The sequence below is a fragment of the Apodemus sylvaticus genome, chromosome 13 (genome assembly GCF_947179515.1).
Source record: "Apodemus sylvaticus chromosome 13, mApoSyl1.1, whole genome shotgun sequence".
Classification (NCBI taxonomy): domain Eukaryota; kingdom Metazoa; phylum Chordata; class Mammalia; order Rodentia; family Muridae; genus Apodemus; species Apodemus sylvaticus.
In genome coordinates this window covers 88403105-88418304 of record NC_067484.1, presented here as the reverse complement: position 1 = coordinate 88418304, position 15200 = coordinate 88403105, and positions in this window count along the sequence as shown.

Here is a 15200-nt window from a genome sequence, read left to right as displayed (position 1 = left end):
TGTAATAATGAAAGCTCATTGTATTTCTTATTTTTCAGCCTTGCTACTTTGAGGAGTGGGAACATTCTATTTTTTATTCTAAGTTTATTATATTTCTCTATCAACTAAGACCATCTCTAAAAAATTTTTTCTTAAACTTATTTGAATCAAATCAAGAATTCTATAGGATTATTATCTATTTGTCTATATAACATCACTACAAGATAGTACATCTTCCTTGTTCTACAGAGATCTGCTCAAACGGAAGGGCTAATACCTAGTGATAGTTATATATTTGATAATAACAGGAAAAGCATATTAGTAGCAGTAATCTTTCCTACAATGAATTTCTCCTGGGCCTTGCCTATCAGAGAAAAATCTGTTATGGATTTTAATCCAAGGCAGACTCATCTCAGGAAGATCATGTACTAGTTATTAGCTTTTCCTATGATGGCTGTTGATAGCTTTGTATACAATTTTTAAAGTTCATGTGGTCAAGTCAAGTTTTGAGAGTGGTAATGTAGTTGTCTGATGAACAGGTTGTATGAGCGGAGAAGAAAAGTAGGTCAGCTAATCAAGACGATATTTTAGACCGAAGTTTAGGAAATGATGCAAAACTGAGAAAATTAGCTCTTACTTACAATGTAGAGAAGAAAGTATATTGAGGGTTCAAACTGAGTGTGATGGTGTGACACATTCAGGTCTACCTGAATGTGGTACTGAGAGACCTTTGAGGATGCTATGGAAGAAACTGACAGTGTAGGTATGGAGAAAAGGGGCTAATAGTAAGATTCTAGCACAGTGTATTGACTGGAGGGGAATGGAAGTGGAAAGAGCATAAACTAGATTAAGGAGATAATCATTTCCAATTTAGTTATGAGCTCTCTGAGGTCTGTTAGCAATTACTGAGTGAGTTTTGATACTATGGGTTATGATTTCAAGACACTTGCTCACAAACCATAAGGCTATAATAGTGAGCAAAAGAGAAAAATAGAAACCTTAGTACAATTGGCCAGAGGATCTTGGTAGTTTCTTAAGTCAGAAGAGCACTCTAGAACGGACATTAAAAATGGCTTCTGGAATAAGGGGAAAGCAATAAAACAGTAACGAAATTAAAGCTATGGAGAAATGCCTTAAAGGATCCCATGCAACTCAATGGTTTAAATATGATGAAGTCAGTTTTTTTGATGAAGTCATTAAATTTGGTAATTATTAGGGTATTGGTGTCCCTACTTATAGCACCATATATGTGTATGTATCTATGTATGCTCCTTTGTGTGCAAATACACACATGTGTACAGGTATGTGTGTGTGTGTGTGTGTGTGTGTGTGTGTGTGTGAAGTCAATGTCAATTTCTATTCAGGAGCTGTCTAGCTTCTTTAATGAGATATTGTCTCTCAGTGAAACCTGGGACTTGCTTATTGGACTAAGTTGGTTTGCAAACAAGCTGAGCCACCTGCCTGCTTTCCTAACTGTGGATCACAAGGACCTGCTACCAAACTCATTTCTTTCTTGTTGATGTTTTTTTTTAACGTAGGTGTTTCAGATAAAATCTTAGGTCCTTAATGCTAGTACAGCAAGCTCTTTACCCACCAAACTAGTTCTTATCCCACATGAAGCATTTTAAATAGAGTTGTGGGGATAAGCATCACCATGGATTTAGGACCAAGGATACAAATTTTAAAAAAGGAATGGTATTTCGTGAATTACAGGTACTTGCAAATGGCACAAAATAGATACTTGGGAGGTAGTGACGTAGAAAGGTAAAGATTGAGCTCTAAAGATATTCTAGAAAGGAAGAGAAAGTGGGTATATTTGGCGATATCTCAGAGTCAAGTGGAAATAGTAGAACCCTTGAGCAAAGAACATTGATATTGCAGTTGGTACAAGCTTTAAGAAAATGATTCATATTCCCCTATGATATAAAGTCAAGCAGAAGTAGATGCTCAGAGCAATGTCTGTATCAGTCATGAGTCTGATTTGCGTCAAAAATAACCTCATTTCCTCAAAAGAACACTATAGAGAAGGCTGTTTCTTGTTCTACATCATGTTTGGTACGAGGACAGCTGGAAGCACTCATCACAGTCGTTTGGGGACTTGGAATAAGTGAGCACTGTCTTAGAATCATTTTCAGACATCACTGTGGAAGAAATATGACACTGATAACCCCATATTACTTCTTACACTTTGGCGTGAAGAATATCACCTTTTCTCACTGTTCAATGGCCATAGGCATCAGACTCCAAATGATCATGGAAGGGCAATCCTATCAAGAATCTGGAAAGGGAATTCGGGATTTTAAACATTTGTACAGATTCACAACATTACCTTAAAAACTTAAATAAAAATGTACAATTCAGAAGATGGATGATGTAGCAGGATGGGGTGGATTAATTACATTATCTAGTGTTATTAAACTTCTTGAAATGTATATGACATTGAAATCCTCTCCCAGGAACACCTGTGAAAGGAAGTCCATAAATGTTTCTGATGTTTGTAATAAAGTGAGACAATGAGCCTTCTCTGCTGTATTAGTGATTATTAGTTTCTTCTGCATGTGATAGGAATAACTAATATGCTATGGTCAAAATAAGACAATGTAATTTTTGCTCCTCTCAAATTTGGATATAAGGCTTTAACCCTCTATAATTTTTCTGGACAAGGTTTCTTCTATCTTTCTTTTCCACCATCTTCAGTGCTTGAATTCCCTTTGTTTTCCCAGGTGTGTATTCCCTCTGTTGCACTCATATGTATCCAAAGCAGCAAGAACTATGCTACCAGGTGTGCTGCCACTTCTGGGTATGTTACGTGGGCCAAAACAAAGATGCTAAGAACGTATGGATGGTCTATCTGGTCTTTATTCCAGGTGCTTGTGAGTTTATCTGGCATTCAACATCCCATTTCTAACTAAGCAGTACAGAATTATTACCACATGGGTGCTCATTCTACATTTTGTATTAGCCCAGTGTAGAAGGCTTCTCTTTTCGGAGCTGAGGTTCCCTCTTATTTGGAACTTTGGATATAGATATGAATCAGGGAGTCCATCCTCAATACCCAGAATTTACTAAATAGCATTGGATATCTGCATTTTGGAGACTGGAGTTAGAGGTTAATTATTTGATGTATAAGAGAATGAACCTGAACATTGCTTTTGGTGCAAGGCTAAAATATATTTTCATCTTTCATCTTATGGCTCCTTGATAGCTTTGCCTTATGGACAGGTGTGGTAGGGATGATAGTGAGCTTGAAAATACTTTATCAATATTTTCATTGGTTATGAGTTTAACCATCTCACTTATAAAGAACTGGGCTCCACGTGCTGTTTCTGCTATGAGCTCAAAAGATGAGTGAGTTTGGGGGAAACAATGACAATTTTCATTTTTGTTTTACTCCTATTGTGAGAGCTGTGAGATGCAATAGAGTTCACTGCCAAGAGAAAGAAGAAACAAAATGCCGTGGAACTACCAAAGCATGAGCAGTTGGCAGCTGTGTTTGACCCAGCATTAGAGCTGGCAGAAATTTCAGGAAACAGTAGCTGTCTTTTCCTTTATACTGTTGGTTTTCATTTGCTCTTTGATAAAGTCTTTCAGCTTTGCACACCAGATGTTGGACTTATATTATTATTGTGTTGGTAGCAGTAACACACATTTGAATCTTAAGAGAATATATTATTCATCTTGAAGTTAGACTTGCCAAACACACATTAATTAAACATCTCTAGTGGTTCAGGGCTGAAAAAGTTCAGAGCTGTGAACAGCAACAAGGTGGTTAGGCAACTGATGATAGAGACTTCTGAGATAGTAGGTCTCCCTTTCATTCATTTCTTGTTTTCAAATTAGAATATGAGAGCTAGGCAGATGGCTGAGAGGAAAATGCAATTGCTATACAAGTGCATGGACAAATTCCAGTCCCCAGAACCCATGTAAAAGTAAGATGTTGTAGTGAACATCTGTGACTCCAGCATACCCAAGGTAAAAGGGAAGAATAGAAGTCCCAGAAACTCCAAAGCCAGGTCACACGCATGTTTACATGAATGTACATGAAGATTTATTTCTGCTCCCACATATGTGCTTTGGTATACATATTCATTTGCACATGAATACTGATGCATGAACACACTTAAATATGCTGTGGTGGTTTAAATAAAAAGAGACTCATATTTTTGTGGCATATTTGAATACTTGGTCCCCAGAAGATGATGCTGTTTAGTGAGGCTTACAAGATATGGATTCACTGAAGGAAGGATATCCCTGGGGCCAGGCTTTGAGGTTTAACAGTATGTTGCCATACCAGGTTTGCTTTCTCCTTCTATGTAAGTCCTTGACTCAGTCCTCAGCTCCAGTAGCCATGTCTGTCTGTTGTCTCTCTTCCTAACCATAATGGTGGTAAACTTTCATGCCTCTAGGACTGTAAATCTCAAATAAACCCTTCCTATTATAAGTTGCCTTGATTATGGTATTTTATCAGAATAATAGGAGAGTATCTAAGACAGATACAGACTGAAACATACATACTTATGTATACATACACACACACACACACACACATACACACACCCACTTGACTATGATAATCTAGCTGAGGAATGTGCACAATTCGACTTTTCACTTGTAGCATAAGAATAAGTATTTGAGTTTGATTTGCCAGAACCCATGTAAAAAAGCTGGGTGTGCCTGTGACCCAGCACTCGGAATTAAGACTGGAGTATCCCAGCGTTCCCACCACCAGACTATCTAGATGACGTGGAAAGCTACAGGTTCAGTGAGAGGTTTTTTTTTTTTTAATCCCAAGACACAAGGTAGAGTACAATTAAGGAGAATACCCAAGGTCTACCTCTGCCACTCACATGTATGTTTACATGAATGTACATGACAATGTAAACATGTAAATGCATGCATACCCCACGACACACTCATATAATGACATTAGAACAAATTAGAAGATCTAAAACATAGGGTTTTCCCTTCTAATGTCTTGTGGCATTTAAAACCACAAAACAGTAAAAAGATGTAAGCAAATCACTTTTAAGTATAGGCAACAAATTAAAAGCATTCTTTATTTTAAAATTAATATTGTATTCATTCTTTAAATATCATGTACCAACTATGCCTACTATTTTCTAAAGAAATTTTACTTTCCACCAAAGCTTTAAATGAGTTATATAATAGAATTAAATATTGTGTTCTTTGTATTTTGACCAACTCAAATTCTTTTTGTAATTTCATAGCTTTTCTATATCAATAAGTTTATTTATATGTTAGCTTTTTTAAAGAAACAAATATAAATAAAAAATTTATAAATCTTCATCCTGAGCTTGATATATCCTCACATATTTCAGTCATTTTAAAAATTTGTGTGATAGTAAAGTAAAATTTTATTATTGGACGACAAAGCATCTTTGAAAGTTCATACACGCACACACACATACACCCAAATATACACTCACATTCATATGTGTATACATACATAAATGTATATATACATATATATATTATATATATGCTCCTCATACTTATTTATCTATGATTTTATTCTAAATGGGTATACATTAATAAAAGATAACTACAGTTTACACCATGTCATATCTTTCTCCTCTACTATAAGAGAGAGACAATGCAGCCTATTCTTTTAGATAACCATGACCACAGGGAAAACAGATCAGTCACACCATAATATCAATTTGTAAGCAGTCTCATGATAACAAATACTTCATTGTATTAAAGGTGATAACATGTTGTAAGTAGTAGATCATAATCTTTATGAGAGGAAGTGTGGGATTATCAAACAACTCTCAGTTGATGTTGCATTGCACAATCATAGCAACTTCCCTATGCTATGTTCACACTGTCAGACTGTTACACTGGACAATTGATTTGGGTCTAGCTCCTTGCCCCACAGCACAGAAATTTATCAAATAAATCTGGAAGCAAATATTATGAATGAACACAGGAATTAAACATTTTTGTTAAAGTAGGAGAACGAAATTTGACACTTCCTTGATTAAATTGTGCTCTCACTAGGTAGTTGGGTTTATGCCTTTGAATTTCAATGTGGTGATTGACATTATTTCATAGAGTTAAAGGACATATTTACTAAAGATCTTGAAATATAAGGCAAAGGTATCTGGTGTCAGAATGTCCATAGTTTTTTTTTGTTTGTTTGTTTTTGTTTTTGTTTTTGTTTTTTTTTTTAATGAGCAGGAGAGGTCGCTATCTTTTACTCTCCCTTGCTCACTTCTTAGAGTTCACTAGTTTTGGTTCTCAGAATTATAGAGCTGACCATAAAGAATGAAATGGCTTGTCATGTATCATGTTTTCTCCATTGCATTAACTGAACTGTAAATAGGATTTTTGGTCAATAACTTAAAGCACACTGCCCAGAGCACACAAAGAAAAACCTAGAGATTCTGACGTTTAGTAGTGTGAAGAATGGGCCACACTGAAAGCCCCCTCCACAAGTCAATTCAAATAAAGGGCATTGTGTTACCTCATTGATCTATTATGTCATTTGAAACTCAGGTGTACCAGAAATTAAATTTCAAGACCTTTGTGCATGTTTCTTCCTCCAAGCATAGCTGTTACTCTCCAATACTGTTCTTGGCATATCGCTAAATATTTTCAATATCGCTGCTGATTAAACTCCAGCACCTTCATCTACAATTTATTGATGGCCTCTCCTTATGATATTGTCCAGCAATTTCCTTTTACCTGTCATTTCCAGGAGCATACCCTAGATTTTGTCACTGCCTTTAGTCATAGCCCCTCTATAATTTCAATGACTCTGTACACCCTTATGCTAACAGCTCCCATTTTCCCAATTCACATCTACAGCTGCCATTTTTTTAAAAATAGTTTTCCTTTTCTATCATTCTTGTTTTATTAAATTTTAAATTAATTTTAGGTGTTTGTTCATGTGTATGTGTGTGTGTGTGTGTGTGTGTGTGTGTACACTGTGTGAACATGTGGAAGTCAAAGAACAAGTTGTAGAACTCAGGTTCTCTTCTTCCATCATCCGGGTATCATATGTTGAGCTCAGGTTGACAAGCTTGGTGGACAGTGTCTGTATATTCTGAGCCATCTAATCTACTTTCCTTCATTTGGGCTTAATTGATACACCTCCTTGTTCTTTAAATCGCACGGATTTTCAATTTCTTGAATTCTCCTCATGTCCTCAGTCCTTTCTTCTCATGCCAATTCCACATGAAGAGACTCTTTCCTGTGTTCTACTCTTACTCAGGCAGGAATATCAGCTCACCTCTGAGTGAACCTCGATTCTTGCCTATTCTGTGGCATTACCTGCCATAGAATGTGTCTAAGCAGTGGACACTGATAAACAAAGATGTGAACTTCTTGGTTGGGACATGGGGAACTGTGGAACACAGATACCCAGGCTCCTCTCCCCTCCCCTCCTTCTAAGGACTTACCACACCCTCTCATTTCTATGCAATCCACAAACTACCCCTTTTCTCTGCAAATACAATATTGCTTCATGGAGAATTTACTGGACATTATCAGTAATAAATAAAAGCCAGAGGATATTGATTTCTTCAATTAGGGCCTGTTGAAGTTGGGAGTGGTTGTTCCTCCCAGCCCCATACTCCCAGGAATAAGAATCAGAATCAAAATATGTTTGAAAGTACCTTGGCCATATAGCAAGGTTCTACTCTGACTAGATCATAACAAGAGATAACACATTTATGTTAACCTACATTCTGCTATATAGCTGGTTACCTATGCTCAGGTACCATGTGTCCATCTTCTCCTATCTCTCCAGCAAATCTCCTACTTGAATCTCTCCCAGAATCCTATTTGCCTCCTGAATGTCCCAGATATATTTTTGCCTAAGCTACAGGCTTAAGGCTTTTTAATTGTCAGGTGATGTATCCATTCAGGACACAAGATATTCTTGCTGCAATTTTCCCTTTCAGTCTAAAAACAGTTTCATTTGCTTTCAAATATAAATTGAATTATGAAACAATTTTAAAAACTAGAAGATACAATATATATTTAAAATATCCAGTCTAGAGTATTTGGCAACTTTACAAGATATTCTATTTTCAATTCTATTCTGGTATGTTTAAAGTTTTGTACTTAATTGAATTTCTGTTCTAATTTTCATTAATATCCTAAAACATCTTAAATCATGAACATCTTTTTACATCTTAAACAACTTAAACTTATAGTAAGACTATGACTGTCTAGTCTTCAACTCTAACAGAGACCTGAGAAGGAGTAAACATTACCTGAGTATGTGGGAAGCACAGCAATGCAGCTTCTAAAAATTATATATGAAGCTTCTAAAAATTAAGTAATGGAGACAGCTGACTGCCTGGACAGTCCCCAAATATTCTCTATAATGGTGGAGCATCTATCTTTATCCTTCTTACACAGAATATCTGACAGATCCTAGGTGAAGCAGTAATGATGAAAGACTTGCTTAACCTGTCTTGGGAGAGCTTACAGTTGACTTCCTTGTGTATTCTTGCCTTTCTGGACACATTTGTCTGTAGTTGAAGCATGGGCATTTTTCCCCCCAGTGTCTACCTTCCCACAATTGAAGGAACTCCATATGGAGGTTACGGATGCTCATCATCTTCTTTGAAGTGGAATGGGGATATTGTCAGGAGAAGACTTGTCTCATAGTTAAAAGAGCTTTAATAACAATAATTTTATTCCTTTATCCCATATATTTTTATTTACATTTCAAATGATTTCCCCTTTCCTGGCTCCCCACTCTCCGAAAGTCCCATAAGCCCTCTTCCCTCCCCCTGTTTCCCCATCCACCCCTTCCCAATTCCCTGTTCTGGTTTTGCCCTATACTGCTACACTGAGCCTTTCCAGAACCAGGGGCCACTCCTCTGTTCTTCCTGGACATCATTTAATATGTAGATTATGTCTTGGGTATTCCAAGTTTCTAGGCTAATATCCGCTTATCAGTGAGTGCATACCATGATTGATCTTTTGAGAGTGGGTTACCTCACTTAGTATGATGTTCTCCAGCTCCATCCATTTGTCTAAGAATTTCATGAATTCATTGTTTCTAATGGCTGAGTAGTACTCCATTGTGTATATATACCACATTTTTTTGTATCCATTCCTCTGTTGAGGGACATCTGGGTTCTTTCAAGATTCTGGCTATTATTATTAGGGTTGCAATGAATATAGTGGAGCATGTATCCTTATTACATGCTGGGGAATCCTCTGGGTATATGCCCAGGGGTGGTATAGCAGGGTCACCAGAAGTGACATGTCCACTTTTCTGATGAACTGCCAGACTGATTTCCAGAGTGGTTGTACCAATTTAAAACCTCACCAGCAGTGGAGGGGTGTTCCTCTTTCTCCACATCCTCGCCAACACCTGCTATCTCCTGAGTTTTTAATCTTAGCCATTCTGACTGATGTAAGGTGAAATCTTGTTTTGATTTGCATTTCCCTAATGACTAATGATGTTGAACATTTTTAAAGATGCTTCTCAGCCATCCAAAGTCTACCTAAGTGACCCAAAGAACTCCACTAGAGAGCTCCTACAGCTGATAAACAACTTCAGCAAAGTGGCAGGTTATAAAGTCAACTCAAGCAAATCAGTGGCCTTCCTATACTCAAAGGATAAGCAGGCTGAGAAAGAAATTAGGGAAATGACCCCCTTCACAATAGCCACAAACAGTATAAAGTATCTTGGGGTGACTCTTACCAAACATGTGAAAGATCTGTATGACAAGAACTTCAAGACTCTGAAGAAGGAAATGGAAGAAGACCTCAAAAAATGGGAAAACCTCCCATGCTCATGGATCGGTAGAATCAATATAGTTAAAATGGCCATTTTGCCTAAAGCACTATACAGATTCAATGCAATACCCATCAAAATCCCAACTCAATTCTTCACAGAGTTAGAAAGAGCAATTATCAAATTCATCTGGAACAACAAAAAACCCAGGATAGCTAAAACTATTCTCAGCAACAAAAGGAAATCTGGGGGAATCAGTATCCCTGACCTCAAGCAATACTACAGAGCAATAGTGTTAAAAACTGCATGGTATTGGTACAGTGACAGGCAGGAGGATCAATGGAACAGGATTGAAGATCCAGAAATGAACCCACACACCTAAGGCCACTTGATCCTCGACAAAGAGGCTGAAAACATCCAATGGAAAAAAGATAGCCTTTTCAACAAATGGTGCTGGTTCAACTGGAGGTCAGCATGCAGAAGAATGCGAATTGATCCATCTTTGTCTCCTTGTACTAAGCTCAAATCCAAATGGATCAAGGACCTCCACATAAAGCCAGACACTCTGAAGCTAATAGAAAAGAAACTGGGGAAGACCCTTGAGGACATCGGTACAGGGAGAAAGTTTCTGAATAGAACACCAATAGGGTATGCTCTAAGAGCAAGAATTGACAAATGGGACCTCATAAGGTTACAGAGTTTCTGTAAGGCAAAGGACACCATCAAGAGGACAGATCGGCAACCAACAATTTGGGAAAAGATTTTCACCAATCCTACATCAGATAGAGGGCTAATATCCAATATATATAAAGAACTCAAGAAGTTAGACTCTAGAAAACCGAACAACCCTATTAAAAAATGGGGTACAGAGTTAAACAAAGAATTCTCACCTGAAGAACTTCGGATGGCAGAGAAGCATCTTAAAAAATGCTCAACTTCATTAGTCATTAGGGAAATGCAAATCAAAACAACCCTAAGATTTCATCTTACACCAGTCAGAATGGCTAAGATTAAAAATTCAGGAGACAGCAGGTGTTGGAGAGGGTGCAGAGAAAGAGGAACACTCCTCCACTGCTGGTAGGGTTGCAAATTGGTACAACCACTCTGGAAAGCAGTCTGGCGGTTCCTCCGAAAACTGGGCACCTCACTTCCAGAAGATCCTGCTATACCACTCCTGGGCATATACCCAGAGGATTCCCCACCATGTAATAAGGATACATGCTCTACTATGTTCATAGCTAATATCCAATATATATAAAGAACTCAAGAAGTTAGACTCCAGAAAACCAAACAACCCTATTAAAAAATGGGGTACAGAGTTAAACAAAGAATTCTCACCTGAAGAACTTCGGATGGCGGAGAAGCATCTTAAAAAATGCTCAACTTCATTAGTCATTAGGGAAATGCAAATCAAAACAACCCTAAGATTTCATCTTACACCAGTCAGAATGGCTAAGATTAAAAATTCAGGAGACAGCAGGTGTTGGAGAGGGTGTGGAGAAAGAGGAACACTCCTCCACTGCTGGTGGGGTTGCAAATTGGTACAACCACTCTGGAAATCAGTCTGGCGGTTCCTCCGAAAACTGGGCACCTTACTTCCAGAAGATCCTGCTATACCACTCCTGGGCATATACCCAGAAGACTCCCCACCATGTAATAAGGATACATGTTCTACTATGTTCATAGCAGCCCTATTTGTAATTGCCAGATGCTGGAAAGAACCCACGTATCCCTCAACAGAAGAGTGGATGCAAAAAATGTGGTATATCTACACAATGGAGTACTATTCAGCCATTAGAAACAATGAAATCATGAAATTCTTAGGCAAATGGATGGAGCTAGAGAATATCATACTAAGTGAGGTAACCCAGACTCAAAAGGTGAATCATGGTATGCACTCACTAATAAGTGGATATTAACCTAGAAAACTGGAATACCCAAAACATAATCCACACATCAAATGAGGTACAAGAAGAAAGGAGGAGTGGCCCCTGGTTCTGGAAAGACTCAGTGAAACAGTATTCAGCAAAACCAGAACGGGGAAGTGGGAAGGGGTGGGTGGGAGGACAGGGGAAGAGAAGGGGGCTTGCGGGACTTTCGGGGAGTGGGGGGGCTAGAAGAGGGGAAATCATTTGAAATGTAAATAAATTATATCGAATAATAAAAAAAAAGAAAAAAAATTCTTTGTTTAGCTCTCTACCCCATTTTTTAATAGGGGTTTCTGGAGTCTAACTTCTTGAGTTCATTGTATATATTGGATATTAGCCCTCTGTCAGATGTAGGGCTGGTGAAGATCTTTTCCCAATTTGTTGGTTGTCAATTTGTCCTTTTGATGGTGTCCTTTGCCCTACAGAAACTTTGTAATTTTATGAGGTCCCATTTGTCAATTCTTGATCTTAGAGCATAAGCTATTGGTGTTCTCTTCAGGAAATTTCACCCTGTACCGATGCCCTCAAGGGTCTTACCCAGTTTCTTTTCTATTAGTTTCAGTATGTCTGGCTTTACATGGAGGTCCTTGATCCATTTTGAGTTCAGCTTACTACAAGGAGATAAGGATGGATCAATTCGCATTCTTCTGCATGCTGACCCCCAGTTGAACCAGCACCATTTGTTGAAAAGGCTATCTTTTTTTCCATTGGATGTTTTCAGCTCCTTTGTCGAACATCAAGTGGCCATAGGTGTGTGGGTTCATTTCTGGATCTTCAATCCTGTTCCATTGATCTGCCTGCCTGTCACTGTACCAATACCATGCATTTTTTAACACTATTGCTCTGTAGTATTGTTTGAGGTCCAGGATGCTGATTCCCCCAGAATTTCTTTTGTTGTTGAGAATAGTTTTAGCTATCCTGGGTTTTTTGTTATTCCAGATGAATTTGAGAATTGCTCTTTCTAACTCTATGAAGAGCTGAGTTGGGATTTTGATGGGGATTGCAGTGAATCTGTATATTGCTTTTGGCAAGATGGCCATTTTAACTATATAATTCCTGCCAATCCACAAGGATGGCAGATTTTTCCATTTTCTGAGGTCTTCTTCCATTTCCTTCTTCAGAGACCTGAAGTTCTTGTCATACAGTTCATTCACTTGTTTGGTTAGAGTCATATTGTTTGTGGCTATTGTGAAGGGTGTCATTTCCCTAATTTCTTTCTCAGCCTGCTTATCCTTTGGTAATAGGAAGGCTACTGATTTTCTTGGGTTGATTTTATAACCTGCTACTTTGCTGAAGTTGTTTATCAGCTGTAGGAGTTCTCTGGTGGAGTTTTTTGGGTCACTTAGGTATACTATCATATCATCTGCAAATAGTGATAATTTGACTTCTTCGTTTCCAATTTGTATCCCGTTGACCTCCTTATGTTGTCTAATTGCCCTAGCTAGTAACTCAAGTACAATATTGAAAAGATATGGAGAGAGGGGGCAGCCTTGTCTAGTCCCTGATTTTAGTGGGATTGCTTCAAGTTTCTCTCCATTTAGTTTGATGTTGGCTACTGGTTTGCTGTATATTGCTTTTACTATGTTTAGGTGTGGGCCTTGAATTCCTGTTCTTTCCAAGACTTTAAGCATGAAAGGATGCTGAATTTTATCAAATGATTTTTCAGCATCCAATGAAATGACCATGTGTTTTTTTTTCTTTGAGTTTGTTTGTGTAGTGGATTCCATTGATGGATTTCCATATATTGAACCATCCCTGCATTCCTAGGATGAAGCCTACTTGATCATGGTGAATGATCATTTTGATGTGTTTTTGGATTCGGTTGGCAAGAATTTTATTGAGTATTTTTGCATCGATGTTCATAAGGGAAATTGGTCTGAAGTTCTCTTTCTTTGTTGGATCTTTGTTTGGTTTTGGTATCAGCATAATTGTGGCTTCGTAGAAGGAGTTGGGTAGTGTTCCTTCTGTTTCTGCTTTGTGGAATAATTTGAAGAGTATTGGTGTTAGGTCTTCTTTGAAGGTCTGAATTCTGTACTGAAACCATCTGGTCCTGTGCTTTTTTTTGTTGGAAGACTGTCTATGACCCCGGGAGCCAAAATGGTAGCGCGCCTCTTGTAACTGGCTGGCAGGAGGCAGAGCAACGTAATAATTTTATATTCCATTTTTCTCTGTATCTCTGAGGTTTTTGAAGACCAAATATCCTTCTATAGTATTCCAAATTGTCAAACATTGCTTTTTTCTGGCTATTTGCTATCTGGACAACCTTGAAAATATTTTATTGTAATTAATTAAACTGGTATCTAATATGAGTTTGACTATTTGATTATTAATTTGTATAAATTATTTTAAGCAGTTTGTAATAGGAGCTACTAAAATGACTGACTAAACCTTGTATTATTAAAGGAGATACACAAGCATAATACTTACATAAGAGCTGAAACATACAACTGTGATGTTGTAATAAGTTTAAACTTAAACCTTTGACATTACTATATTTTGTTTAAGAGTAGAGTGAAGAATCCTTCTCCATTTGTCTACTTTCCTTTAATAATATTCTATCTCCTTCTTTCTTTTCAATCTCTGTCCCTTTAAATGTGCTCATGTATTTTGGTTATCTGTGCTCACCTACTATGCACCTGTCTCATCACATTTCCCCCAGCAAATCTCTAGCCTGACTTTCTCCCTGCATCCTTTTTGCTTCCTGAATGTCCCACCTCTATTTCCATTCTAAGCCATATGCCGTAGGCTTTTTAATTGACAGGTGATGCATCCATGCAACACATAAGATATTCTCTCTACATGGGCCACAAAGGCCTCTTTTAGCCTCAATGCTGAACTTTTGTTGTAAAAATTTAACATATAGATAATAGCAAGATAATTGTCAACATATAATTTCAACAGAGTTAGTAACTGCAAAAATTTGTAAAATATGTATATTCTTTCCTCAGTTTTCTCTTTCTCCCCCTTTCTTCTTCCTTTTCTTCCTTCTTCTTTCTTCCCTCCTCCTCCTCTTCCTCCTCCTCCTCCTCCTTCTTTTTCTTCCTTTCACCAATACTCTGGAGAGCTAATTGCTATTGTAGACCCTATTTTTTAGTGAAATAGTAGATTTAGGAGATTAAGTAAAGATCATAGCACATTTGATATCCTATAGCTTTTAATCCACAGGATTAGGCAGGTTGGTTGATGTAAAGAATTTAAACATTTTTATTTTGTGCCTTTACCCCAGTAAGGAACAATTTAGCATTTCAAGTTATTCTTCTTACTAAAACACCTTGAATTATATAATGTCAAAATCTTCTAACCATGTGGAATGCATGGAGTTGAAATGTGTTTACAAGGTGAAAAAGAGGCAGTCCTATTCATTCTACCTGTAGATCAGCTATCCACGGACAAATGTGTACAGGCTCAGAGGAAATGAGCATCTCTCATTATAAAAAGTCTTGCTAGAGCAAAAGCAAAATGAGTTAATCATGCAAACATTTTAAAACACTTTGCTAATTTTTTAACTGCTAAGATTTCACCAGGAATATTAACTCATGTGGCTAGTTTAGATTACGAAGCCATTGTAA